Below are 14,414 nucleotides of genomic sequence, written 5' to 3'. Positions count from 1 at the left end.
TTAGGTCTGTGTTTTTCTTTCTTTTCAGAAATGGCTAGTAATTTATCGCTCCACTCACTGTTTGACAGTGATGAGCTTATTGGACCCAACTTCAATAGCTAGTATCGGAAGTTGAATAATGGTCTTGAGTCCAATCTAGCTAAAATGTTTAGAGCTGAATTGAGTCAAGCAGATTATGACCCAAATAGGCTAAAGAGAAATGAGCAATTAGTTGCTGATCAAGGTACTTATATGATAATACCTTATAATTTCTTCATATATGACACTACTACCTGGATATTGGATATCGAAAATTCAGTTCACATATGCAATTCATTGCAAGGATTTTAAGTTAGTAAAAAATTTAAGAATGACGAGAGATTCCTAAATATGGGAGATGAAAGTCAAATTTCAATCCGGACTTTAGGAGTCGTCGAGCTTATTTTCAAGTCTAATAGTATCATTTTAAGTGATTGTCACTATTATCGATCTTTCTTGATGAATATAATCTCTGTTGGTTTTTTGACCAAAGATGGTTATAATTTATCAATAAAGAATTATTATTGTAATATTACTATGAATGATGTTACAATAATGCGAGAACAATTAAAAAATGGCATCTATATATTGTCACAGCCTATGAGTGTAATGTACACTCCAAATAAATATTCAAAGTTAGATAATGTCACTGATGCCTACCTTTGGTATTGTAGGCTTGGTCATATTAACAAAAGTAGGATAAGTAGGTTAGCACAAGAGGGTATCCTCAATATCAATGATTGTAAATCATTGCCGACCTGTGAGTCTTATCTTCTTGAAAAGATGACTAAGTCACATTTTACTGAAAAAGATGAATGAGCTAGTGAAGTTCTAGGTCTAATACATAGTGATGTTTGTGGACCTATGAATATTAATGCCAAAGGAGGATATAGCTATTTCATTCCATTCACAGACGACTTATCTAGGTATGGGTATGTCTACTTGATGAAACATAAGTTTGAATCATTTAAAATGTTCAAATGATTTCGTAATGAAGTAGAGAAACAAACTAAAAAATATATTAAGACTCTTCGATCTGACTGAGGGGATGAATACCTTTCCAGTGAGTTTCTGACATATCTTAGAAAGAATGAAATTCTCTCACAATGGACTCCTCCAAGGACACCACAGCATAATAATGTCTAAGAAAGAAGGAATCAAACCTTGTTGGATACGGTTCAGTCCATGATGGGATTTGCAAGTCTACCGATCTTCTTTTGGGGATATGCACTTGAGACAGCATGTTTTGTACTCAATAATGTTTCGAGCAAGTCAGTTAGTAAAACACCATATGAGATATGGTTAGGGCGTAGGTCGAACCTCACTTACCTTAAGGTCTGGGGGTGTCCGATTTATGTCAAATGATTACAAATCGACAAGCTCGGACCTAGATCCAATAAGTGTAATTTTGTAGGGTACCCCAAGAAAACGAGTGGATACTACTTTTACCTCTCCGTTGAACAAAAGGTATTTGTCAGTAGTAAGACATACTTTTTGAAAAAAGAGTTTCTTAGTGAAGGAACAAGTGTCTCTAAAGTCGAGCTTGACGAAGTTCGATAGGTAGAAGAACCGATACCAGTAACTGAATCTGAACCAAATTTGATAAGATCAAATCCGGAGCCCAATATACAAACATCCTTAAAGCGATCCGGTAGAGTACCACATCAGTCGGACAGATACCTAAGTTTCTTGGTCTGGGATGGAGATCCTATTGAGCTCGATGAGAACAATGAGGATCCAGTCACCTATATGGATGCAATACAGAGGTCCAACTCTGAGAAATAACTTAAAGCCATAAAATCCAAAATAAAATCTATGAAGATCAACAATGTGTGGATATTGGTTGATCCACCTGAAGGGATAAAATCCATAGAGTATAAGTGGATCTTCAAAAGAAAAAGAGATGCAGATGGGAAGGTTGAGACCTATAAAGTCTGTCTGGTTGCCAAGAAATATCGTCAATATTATGGTATTGACTATGACGAGACGTTCTCTCCTATGGCAATGCTCAAGTCTATTCGGATCATGCTTGCGATAGCGGCATACTTGGACTATGAAGTCTAGCAAATGGATGTGAAGATAGCTTTTCTAAATGGAGAGTTGAATGAAGAGGTGCATATGATGCAACCTGAAGGGATCACATCTACAGACGAGTCCAAAGTGTGCAAGCTTCAAAGATCCATTTATGGATTGAAGCAAGCATCTCAGAGTTAGAACATATATTTTGATAAGGTGATCAAAACGTATGGCTTCGTTAAGAATGGACAGGAACCCTGTATATATAAGTGGGCTAATTATTCAGTAATTATATTTTTTGTTTTGTATGTGGACGATATTCTCTTAATCGAGAATGATGTCCCTGCATTACAGAAAATAAAAGTGTGGCTGTCGTCATAATTCTCTATGAAAGATCTGGAAGAAGCAGCTTACATCCTAGGGATGAAGATCTATAGAGATAGATCTAAGAGGCTACTCGGACTCTCCCAATCAACGTACATAGATACCATGGTGAAATGGTTTAGTATGGAGAATTTTAAGAAAGGCTATCTTTCGATAGGTCATGAAATTTCTCTCTCGAAGAAAGATTATCCAACAACCCTTCAAGAGAGAGAGCGTATGAGTAGAATTTCATATGCCTCGACAGTGGATTTTATAATATACATCATGACATGTACAAAATTGGATATGGCATGCTCACTAAGAGTAGTGAGCATATACCAATCAGATCCAGGTGAGAACTATTGGACGGTTGCAAAAATCATCCTTAAGTATTTGAGAAATACTAAGGATCAGTGGCTCATTTATGGAGAATCTGATTTGAAACTCATGGGATACACTAATTTCAATTTTCAGTTAGATTGTGATGATAGCAAAAGCATGTCTGGATACATCTTTACCCTTAATAGTGGAGCTGTCTACTGAAAAAGTTTCAAGCAATACATTGTAGCCGATTCTGTTTGTGAGGCAGAGTACATCACGACATCCGATGCAGCAAAGAAAGCTGTATGGCTAAGAAAGTTCATCACCGAGCTTGGAGTGGCACCTTCTATCGATAGTCCAGTTCTGCTTTATTACAATAGTACTAGAGCCATAGCTCAGGCAAAGGAGCTGAAGATACATCAGCAGACAAAGCATATTTTGCATCGCTACCATCTTGTCCTAGAGATCATGGATCGAGGTGACGTCGACCTTCAGAAGATCGATGGAAAGGATAATCTGACCGATCCATTAATTAAAGTCTTTACGATAAAGAAGTTCGAAGATCACAAAATGAAGATGGATATACGATATTGTATCGATTGGCTTTAATATAAGTGGAAGTTGTTGAAAAATATGTCCCAAAGCCAATTGTTAGCCTGTTGATGGTTGTACTATTTGATATAATTATATATAAATTAATTAATAAAATATTTATTTGATAATATTTGTCATAAGCTTGTACATCTTTTACATCGAACTTCTGTATTATGATGAAAGTCCTTAGGACTATTTTAAATCGATAAAGGAAGATTTATTATTTAGTTCTTAAATGAGTTTACGACCAAATGATATGCTATTACTAGGACGATAGACATATCAAGTGTAAGTCATTGTGTGCCATATAGGTTGGTTGGCCTCTTAACCAAGAAGCATGGAGACACTGGTATGGCATGCAGATGAAATATAGGAGTACATTTTACTGAACATGACCAACTTCGAAGTACTCTGCTGTCAAGAGTCACTCCAAAAAGATATAGGTATAAGTATCCCTCCCACCTGAGATCACCATGGTGACTTGCAAGCAACTCACTGTACTTTGGTGCTGGACTACCTGAATTTTTAATTTAGGATTGAAAGATTTCTGAGCACAGTCAAGTACTTGTGAAGTCGATGCATGAGTCAAGATGGAATTGATCACTCCAAGAGATTGAAGAGAATGCTTTGTGTTTCAATTTAGTAAGACCTTGGTTAGGGCAATCTTTGTGAGGAGTCACAGGACTTATCAGGTTGAGATACATAATGGATGTACTGTTAAGAGTTGACAGTTTAAACTCTAAGTCATCCTGACATCAAGGGTCAAAGGGATGAATTATATGGTAACTATATCTAAATAGATTTTTGAGTGTTGCTTTGCATACATTCGACCTATCCAGATATTAGGTACCATTGCTAGATGGTTACTCCAATTGGTACAGAAATCAGTTCATGTGCTACCAGCTTAGGTTCGAACTTATAAGGTCACACACATTAAAAATTTTTCTTCGATCATATGGCTAATCTAAAGAGTCCTAGTGGATGGAGACTCTGGTGAAGAGTCCTACTAGATGAAGACTCTGTTGAAGAGTCCCACTGGACGGGAACTCTAGAGAAGAGTCTCACTAGACTTGGACTCTATCATTAATAGAGGATTAATTAGTGATTAGATAATTAATTAGCTCAATTTGATTGAGCATTAAAGTTTGAATCAAGTTTGATTGAATTAGATTCAATCTGATCAAGTCTGATTAGGTTATGAGATGACCTAATCAGTAAGGGAGAAATGATCATGATTTGATCGGATCTATGGCTAAATTAATTTATTGATTTAATCAAATTTAATTGAGATTGTAGGAATCTAATTAGATTAGGTTCTTCATATTTTATTTGGATCTAATTGGATTGAGTTTGAAAGAAATTCAATTGGTTAAACCCTAGAGTCCCAAATGAGTGAGATTCTCTCTCTTGCGCCACACAAATTATCTCACACCTTTTCTCACTACACAAAATCAGTTTGTATGTAAAAAAATTAGAAAATAATCTTTCTTTTATCTTTCATTAAGGATAGGAATTGGTTAGTTTTGATTTGAATTTAAATTAGTTTAAATTTCAACTTAAAACCTTATCCATATCTTTCCACACGTTGGTAGCTTCTGAAGGTGCCCATTGTGTACAAGAAAAGGAAGTCTTTCCAATTGATTTTCAAGCCTAATTTTTTTTTGGTTAGTCCTTCTTTAAGTTAGATAAGGGTGATAAAAAGTTAGAGTTAAATTAAAATTTAAAATAATTTGAATTGCAGCAAACTCTAGCCCTTATCCTATCTTATTTGGTTTTTGTGACAATCATAAAAAAGCCATATTTTTGTGTGCCAAACTAAGAAAGATTTTTACTGTGAGATATCAGAGAGAAAGTGGGGTAAAAATTCTTCTTTGAGACATGAGCTTTGGATGGGTTTCATTCTTCCTTGGCATGAACAAAAGAGGAGACTGTTCTCCTCTCGGGTGAGAGATCTAGAACTGTTCTAGGTTTTTGGATGAGAAAAAAATCAAAGAAAAAAAAATCTTCATCTAATTTTTCTCTACCATCCAACATCTTTCTCTGATCCATCTTCGATATCAGAAAGATTCAAGATAACCAAAGAAGGAGATCAAGTCAGATCTGCCATCAGAAGCCGACTGCACGAGCTAGCACTCCTATGGAGGGCTGATCGGTTCGAGGAGATTCATGTAGACCATCCGTAAAGATTGGATGCTTGTACGGTTGTGAACGACTAGAGAGGACTTTCATATCTATATTTTTGATCATGAAGTTTGACTATCTATGCTCAGATATTGGGTTCGGAGTCTTAGAAGTGGTAGATTAGATCTATTACTAACTGTTTTTGGTTCACATGCTTGTCATTTTAGATTCAGATTTTTATGCATATAAATTTATATCATCAATCTATTTATTGAAGTTTTAAGATTAGATCTTATACATATATTTATAGATTAAATAGTTTAATCTAATATTCTTTCACTGAAAATTTTTTGAAATGCATGCATGAAATCCCTGTGCATCCCAACAATGTAGCCTTCCAATCCTTCTTCGGGAGGTGACACTAGGGGCCTGTTCTTTTGCAGATAAAAGATTTATCTAAGAATCCATACTTTTTTAGGTAAATATTTTTCAAAAAATATTTAGATAGAAAAATAATTTATCTATATTTTTGAAAGTCCATGGTTGGGGTTGGGGCTAAAGCCACTTTCCTATGTATAAAAAGACATAGATAAATTATTTTTCTATCTAAATATTTTTTGAAAAATATTTATTTAGAAAAGTATGGATTCTCAGGTAAATCTTTTACCTGCAAAAGAATGGGCCCCTAGTGTCACCTCCCGAAGGAGAATTGGAAGGCTACATAACCACTATTTCTTTCCCTAGTCTACCTATCTTAAGGCGAAAGGATGAGCGAGCATGAAGAATGCAAGGATAGGCAAAAAAATGGTTGAGGAAGGACTTTAAGAAACTAACCTGCACATCTAGGAGTAGACTTGTTAATGGAGCTTTGGACTCTCTTGAAAGAGCATTGTTATCCCAAGGAAGAAGAAAACACAAGAAGAATAGTAAAGAAAAGAGAAGGATAAAGAGGATACCTCTATTTATAAAATCTACGGATGTCCCTTGATCCTGCATTTGTTGGAGCACGATCCCGGCTCCTCCCACAGACCTTGGGTGTAGCGAAACTAGCAACGAATAAATTTGGAGACTTCTGGACTCGATCTAAGGCCCTTGACGAAATCAGCCTGGTTGCTGTCTTCTTCGTCAGCCTTTCATTCCAGATGAAGAACGCCTCTAAGATCACCTTTAAAAAATCCAAGATCTGGTACCCAACCAGATCAGGCCTGGACTGAGGTCTTTCAATTTATAGATCTCAAATCAGGGTATTCTAAATAGGAAAGAAGGTAGATAGAACCAGGCCTTGCAGATCTGTTCTGCTGCAGCCTTTCCTGTAGATCTGTTGATGGAGATCTCATCCGTGCCTCAAACGACCTCAGATCAACTCCAGATCTAAGAGAAATTTGTACCAACCTCTTCTCAAGAGATTTTAGATCCTAGACCTGATGTTTGGGCGGCTGCAAGAGAGGGAGAGAGGAAATGGTTGGCGGCACAAAGGGGGAGGGGCTAGCGCCTCCCCTTGTTTCCTGCCTTTTTGGGACCTGGCGGCAAGAAACCCTAGGGTTTCTTGCTCCTGGGGCATGAAGAATAGCTGGAGAGAGAGGGAGAAGAGAGAGAGAGATTTAGGAGAAAGAGTTATTGTATTCCTTGGCTTAATCAAACCTATACAGTACATGTATATATAAACACAGGGTCAAGTGACCCAAACCCAAAACTCTCTTGACCAACTCTATGGGAGATTAGGTTAACCCAAGCCCATGTACACCCATGACTCGACCTAATCTCACCTATTCTGGGCCCAGACCTGGCCCATAAAGAGTTGGTCCCTTGAGGCCCCACATAACCTAGACCTCAAGAACCCGAAAGGCCCACAGCCTTTCAACCTAGGGCCCAACTAGCCCTAGAGCCTCCATGAAGCCCTCATGAATGATGGACCTTGGCCTTAGTCTTGATCCCCTAAGCCTTGGGCACACCACCTTGATTGCAACAATCTCTACCTTGGTGTCCCAAGGCCTCAACCAGCTCCACTCTGTCCATCAGTCGAATCAGCTCAACACATCTCTGAAAGCTGTCCCGTGAAAGTACCTTCGTAAGTGCATCAGCTGGGTTCTCCTTGGTGTGTACCTTTACCAGCTCCACCTCGCCATCCTCCATAAGCTCCCTGATTCGATGATACCGAATGTCGATGTGCTTTGTCTTTGCATGATAGACTGAGTTCTGTGCTAATAGAAGTGCACTCTGGCTGTCATAGTACACTCTAATGACCTCCTGAGTCAGGCCCATCTCCGTCAACAAACTCTTCAGCCAAATTGTCTCCTTAGCTGCTTCTGTCAGCCCGATGTATTCTGCCTCTGTAGTGGATAGGACCGTGATAGGCTGCAGACTCGATCTTCAAAAAATAAGACCTCCATACAGGCTAAAGATGAAGCCTATCGTAGACCTTTGGGTATCCACATCTCCATCGAAGTTTGCATCTACATAACCGCCAATCAGCCCTTGAGCCTCCCTGGACATGTCAGAGTATCCTACTGCACCTCCTCGCTGTCTGTAGCAGATGCCAACTCCAACTGATCCCACCAAGTATCTGAATATCCACTTCAGAGCTCTCTAGTGCTCCCTGCCAGGCTGCGCTATGAACCTGCTAACCTGACTTACTGCATGAGCGATGTCTAGCCTACAACAGACCATCGCATACATCAAGCTCCCAACTCCTGAAGCATAAGGGATCGTCTCCATCTCCTGAGCCTCCACCTCAGTCTGTGGCACCATGGTCTTCGAGAGTCTGAAGTGACCGGCAAGTGGCAGCTCCGCCGGCTTTGCTCCCTTCATCCCGAACCTCTCTAAGACCTTCTGTATGTAGCCCCCTTGAGATAGATGCAGCACCCTCTGGGCTCGGTCTCTGAAAATCTCCATGCCTAGGATCTTCCTTGCAGGGCCCAAATCCTTTATCTCAAACTCCCGAGATAAGGATGCCTTCAGATCCTGCACAACCTTCTTATTCTTGCATGCTATAAGCATGTCATCCACATATAAGAGTAGGAACACCCTAGAACCATCCTCAAGAGACTGAACATATACACAGGGATCAAACTCGCACCTGGAAAGTCCAATACTGCACACATAGGAGTCGAACCGCTTGTACCATTGCCTCAGCGACTGCTTCAATCCGTACAGCGACTTCTGCAATAAACAAACCTTTCCCTCTGATCCTGGATCCCTGAAACCGGGTGGCTGCTCCATGTAAATCCTCTCCTCCAAATGCCCATGGAGGAATGCCGTCTTGACATCCATCTGCTCCAGCTCTAAATTCTGAGCTGCTACAATGCTCAGCAACACTCTGATGGAAGTATGTCTGACGACGGGAGAGAAGACCTCGCTGAAGTCGATGCCTTCCTTCTGGGAGTATCCCTTGGCCACTAACCTCGCCTTGAATCTGATACCTCCATGCTCTGAAGGCCCTTCCTTACGACTGTAGACCCATTTGCAGCCAATGGACCTCTTCCCCTGTGGCAACTGCACCAATCGCCACGTCTGATTCTGGTGGAGAGACTGCATCTCCTCGGACATCGTCTGGACCCACCACTCTCTGTCCTGACTCTCAATAGCCTCTTGATACGTATATGGGTCTCCATTCTCTATCACCAGGGCATATGATAGCATCTCCTCGAAGCCATATCGGTCTGGTTGCCTGATGGTCCTCTTGGGCTTGTGTAGGGCAACACCGATATCAGTCCTCGGTCCAGCTCGCTCCTGCTGGACCTCTCTGCCTCGATCATCCATCCGAGTCCTCTCCACCTATGGAGACACCTTAGGTAGGTACTCCATCTGAATGTCATGTCCTCCAGTAGTACCTGCAAGAGGCAAAATCAGAGAGGTTAGCTGTCCAGCAGCGTCCTGCTGGACCTCCTCCTGCTCCTGCTGCTCCTCCATGCCTGCTCGCCTCCGTAGGACTGATTTCTCATCAAAAGTCACATCCCAACTAATGATGACCTTCTTTTCTAAGGGATCCCACAGCCTGTATCCCTTGACTCCTCGCGGATAGCCTAGAAACACCACCTTGCGTGATCTGGCGTCTAGCTTGCTCCGCTCACCAGCTCCAATGTGCACATAGGCCATGCACCCAAATACCCATAGATGGCCCAGCCCAACTATCCTCCAAGACCACACCTCCTCTGGAAGCCTGCCATCCAACCTGGTGTGAGGTGACCGATTGACCAAGTAACCCGCTGCGTCTACTGTGTCAACCCAGAACTCCTTTGGAAGCCCTGCCTGCAGCCTCATGCATCGTGCCTTTTCCAGAAGTGTTCTGTTCATCCTCTCGGCCACCCCATTCTGCTGTGGAGTCTCCTTAACTGAGAAGTATCTCCTGATCCCACACTCCTCACAGTAATCCTGGAACTCTCTGCTGGTGTACTCCCCATCATTGTCTGACCTCAGACACTTCACGCTCCTCCCCTGCTCCTTCTCCACCTCAGCTCTCCAGATCTTGAACTTGGTGTAGACCTCTGACTTCTCTCTCATGAAGTAAATCCAGAGTTTCTTTGAGAAATCATCAATCATGGTCATAAAGTATCTGGCCCCATTCCTAGCTGAAACTGGGGCTGGTCCCCACACATCCATGTGTACTAACTCCAGAGGGGCTGCACTGCGGGCTGTACTGATGTTGAACTGAACTCTCCTCTGCTTTCCCATCTGGCAAGGCTCACAGATCTCCCCTGTAGCACCATCCTCCAGATCAGAGATGAGTCCTCTCCTGCTCAACTCCCTTAGCCCCTTGTCACCCATGTGGCCTAGGCGATAGTGCCACATCCTGTAAGCCCCCTGCTGGTCCTGTGCTGCAGCTGCTGCATCAGACTCTCCGGTCACCACAGATCCCTCCATGCGATAGAGGTTATTGTCCAACCTTCTGCCTCTCATCACTATCATAGCTCCATTGGAGATGTTTAATACTCCGCTTCTAGCCCTACTACTGAAGCTGTATCCACTGCGTTTCAAGTAGCCTAGTGACACAAGATTCTTTTCCAGCTTCGGGATGTGCTTTACATTTATCAATGTCCTCACAATCCCATCAAACATCCTCACTCTGACTGTCCCTATCCCAGCCACCTTGCAAGGATGATTGTTGCCTAGAGTCACTGATCCCTCATCTGTCTTGGTGTATGTCGCAAACCAAGACCTGTGTGGTGTGTAGTGATGTGAGCACACAAAGTCTAGTGTCTCCTCCTCTGTGTAATGCCTGTGACCATCTGATACCACAAGTAGATCATCCTCCACCTGCTGCCCAGCAACTGCACTCACTGATTCTGAGCCACTTCTTTCTCCCTTCTTGCTCTTCCATAGTAGACATTCTCGCTTGAAGTGCCCGAACTCGTTGCACTTGAAGCATTTCATCTCTTTCTTTCCCTTCCTGGACTTGGACCGCCCCCTGGACTTGCTTCTGCCTCTGCCTCTACCTGTCCTCTCCCCTACTGTCAAACCCTCCTGGGGAGCCCGATCTCTAGTCAACTTTTTCCTTTGCTCATTAGACCTCAGCACCGAGATCATGTCCTCATATTTCAGAGTCTCCTTGCCGTAGAGCAGTGTAGTCACCAAAGAGTCATATGATCCTGGCAGCGAACACAAAAGCAACAAGGACTTGTCCTCCTCATCCAGCTTCACTCCGATATTCATCAACTCCGTGCACAACTGGTCGAACCTCTGAATGTGGCCAATCACATCAGATCCCTCCTGTATCCGAAGACTGTACAACCTCTTCTTCAGCATTAGCTTGTTGCACATATTCTTCCCCATATACATGGTATGCAACTTCGACCAAAGGCCCTTTGGGATCTTTTCTTCCAGCACCGAATACAACACCGCATCTGCCAAACATCCTTTGATCATTGAGCATGCTTTCTTCTCCAACGATGCCCACTGTCTATCCGTCATTCCCTCAAGCTTCTTATCCAAAGCCTGATCCAGATCTGCTTGCACCAGAAGATCCTTCACCCGGATTTTTCACATGAAAAAATTTTTTTTGCCATCAAACTTCTCGACATCGACCTTCATATTGCTGCCCATGACTGGATCCAAGCCAAACAAGCAATATAAAATCAAGAAGTGTAGAATATACCTTGATGGTACCTTACTGAAAATTTTCAGCACTTGGGATCTTCAACTTCTCGTGCTTGGAACCGCTTCCTCACCATTGTGGCTCTGATACCAACTGTTGGAGCACCATCCTGACTCCTCCCACAGATCTTGGGTGCAGCAGAACCAGCAACGAACAAATCTGGAGACTTCTGGACTCGATCTAAGGTCCTTGATGAAATCAGCCTGGTTGCTGTCTTCTTCGTCAGCCTTTCGTTCCAGATGAAGAATGCCTCTAAGATCACCTCTAAAAAATTCAAGATCTGGTACCCAACCAGATTAGGCCTGGATCGAGGTCTTCTAATTCATAGATCTTGAATCGAGATATTTTAGATAGGAAAGAAGGTAGATAGAACCAGACCTTGCAGATCTGTCCTGCTGCAGCCTTTCCTGTAGATCTGTTGATGGAGATCTCACCCGCACCTCAAACGACCTCAGATCAACTCAAGATCTGAGAGGAACTTGTACCAACCTCTTCTCAAGAGATTTTAGATCCTGGACCTGATGTTTGGGTAGCTACAAGAGAGGAAGAGAAGAAATGGTTGGCGGCACAAAGGGGGAGGGGCTAACGCCTCCCCTTGTTTCCTGCCTTTTTGGGACCTGGCGGCAAGAAACCCTAGGGTTTCTTGCTCCTGGGACATGGAGAATAGCTGGAGAGAGAGGAAGAAGAGAAAGAGACTTAGGAGAAAGAGTTCTTATATTTCTTGGCTTAATCAAACCTATACAGTACATGTATATATAAACACAGGGTCAAGTGACCCAAACCCAAAACTCCCTTGACCAACTCTATGGGAGATTAGGTTAACCCAAGCCCATGTACACCCATGACTCGACCTAATCTTACCTATCCTGGGTCTAGACCTGGCCCATAAAGAGTTGGTCCCTTGAGGCCCACATAACCTAGATCTCAAGAACCCGAAAGGCCCACAGCCTTTCAACCTAGGACCCAACTAGCCCTAGAGCCTCCATGAAGCCCTCATGAATGATGGACCTTGGCCTTAGCCTTGGTCCCCTGGGCCTTGGGCACACCACCTGGATCACAACAGCATCGATTTAACTCAAGCTGCTGGATGACCACCATATAGTGAAATCAAATCAGCTAGAATGATTTCTCCTGGAGGTGTATTTATGGGCACATTTCTAAAGGCATATGTGATGTCTTGAATCTAGCCAAATCTTTAATAACTACCTGCTGACATCCTTTCACTTGATGTCTCTTCATAAATCCTACTATCTTCCAAATGTGATGGTTTGAGGGCTACAGATGCACCATTTTACCCAAAAAATAGAGGCTTGACATGTGTCTTCGGTGTACACAAAGTAATTCATACATCCTATGCCTGATCCCAACTTATACTTGGGAGTAGGAGGGTATATGTTATGAATAGAACTATAGTACCTGATCCGAAGACACAGGCGAACTCTAATCGTGGCTGACCCATGCATCGACCATCGATTTCTTGCATCAGCTACCAACCCTCATATCAGCTGTCGACCTGTACATCAGTTTCCAACTTCTCATTGGCATTTTCGTTCATTCATAAGCCATCGATCTGTACTTGAGGCACTGACCCTAGCATCAACAGCCAAACTCATCTTCAGGCATATCAAATTGTCGATCTACGTATCTAACATCTCACTCATCATTAGAGAGATATCTGGACATCAAACATTGATCCAGATTTTTCAGTACCAACTCCTATGTCAGCTTTGACCTAGGAATCCACCACACCTCCAATAGTATATATGGCAAGCTATCAAGCCACACTCCCTCTACCCACTACTTAGGTCATTAAGCTTGAAAAAGATAGAAACAAGCTCCCCCATGGCCCTTTCAAATTAAGCCATTAAGAAAAGCAATTGGCCACGCATAGGAAAAGATCATGTTAGTCTCCGAATCCTAGGCAATTAAATCATATCCATTAAGAAACGTAGCTGGCCATATACAGAAAAAGATCACGTCAATCTCCAAATTTTTTCAGGTACTCAAGCCAAATCCCAAGTCACATCAACCATCAGGTCCCAGAGACTCCGACTGTGATCATTAATGGAAGCAGCTGGTCACATATTGGATGAGGTGATGCCACCCACCAAATACCTAAAAATCAGAGCGAGAATTTTGAGGATGTGCTCGATGGAGGTCTTTTTGCCCCAATCCTTTACACTTGGGGTTTCGCCAGCTTGGACCGACCTAGAGAGTCTGACCTTCGAGCTTCTGAGTTGGAGATGTAGACTGACAGTGCTTCAGTGTATTGTAGAGCATAAAATTTTAGAACTATCAGAGTTGTTGTCAGAGCAGACTCTCTTTAACATCGGTCTCAGCCCAACTGACCCTCGACGTAAGGATTGGATTACCGAGCCATACTTTTTCAATCTTTCTTCTTCCTCTTTCTCTCTTTTTCCTTTCCTTTTTTTTAATTTTCCTTGGTTTGTCATAGAAATGAGGTCTGAGAAAATTGAGGTGATGAAGAAGTGGGGCTTGAAGAAGAGAAAGGCTCTACATTCGTCCTCTGACACGACTGTGCCAAAAAAGCCACATCAGGCTTCGATTGTCCAGACGAAGCAGCCCACAAGGAAGGGTGCTCCTTCGCTTGCCAAGGTGGTCCAAGCTTCTCTGCTGCAAGCTTAAGTGCCAGTAGCTCATTTGCCATCTCTGACATTGGTGCAAGCTCGGACACCAATAGTTTAACCGCTGGCTTTGATGCCAGACTTTGCCCCTCAGGTCCCAGAACCATCTCTCTGAGCTGAGAGGAACAGCTTGGGATCAGCTCCTCTCCCCAGCCAGGGGTCGAAGGTCATTTTGATCACTCCCTCTTGCTCCATCCTGCGAGATCATAAAGTGGCTCTCGAGTAGCTCTGGAGCTTTCTTCTTC

This window comes from Elaeis guineensis, chromosome 16 (assembly GCF_000442705.2).
Source record: "Elaeis guineensis isolate ETL-2024a chromosome 16, EG11, whole genome shotgun sequence".
Taxonomy (NCBI): domain Eukaryota; kingdom Viridiplantae; phylum Streptophyta; class Magnoliopsida; order Arecales; family Arecaceae; genus Elaeis; species Elaeis guineensis.
This window is presented reverse-complemented; position numbering follows the sequence as displayed.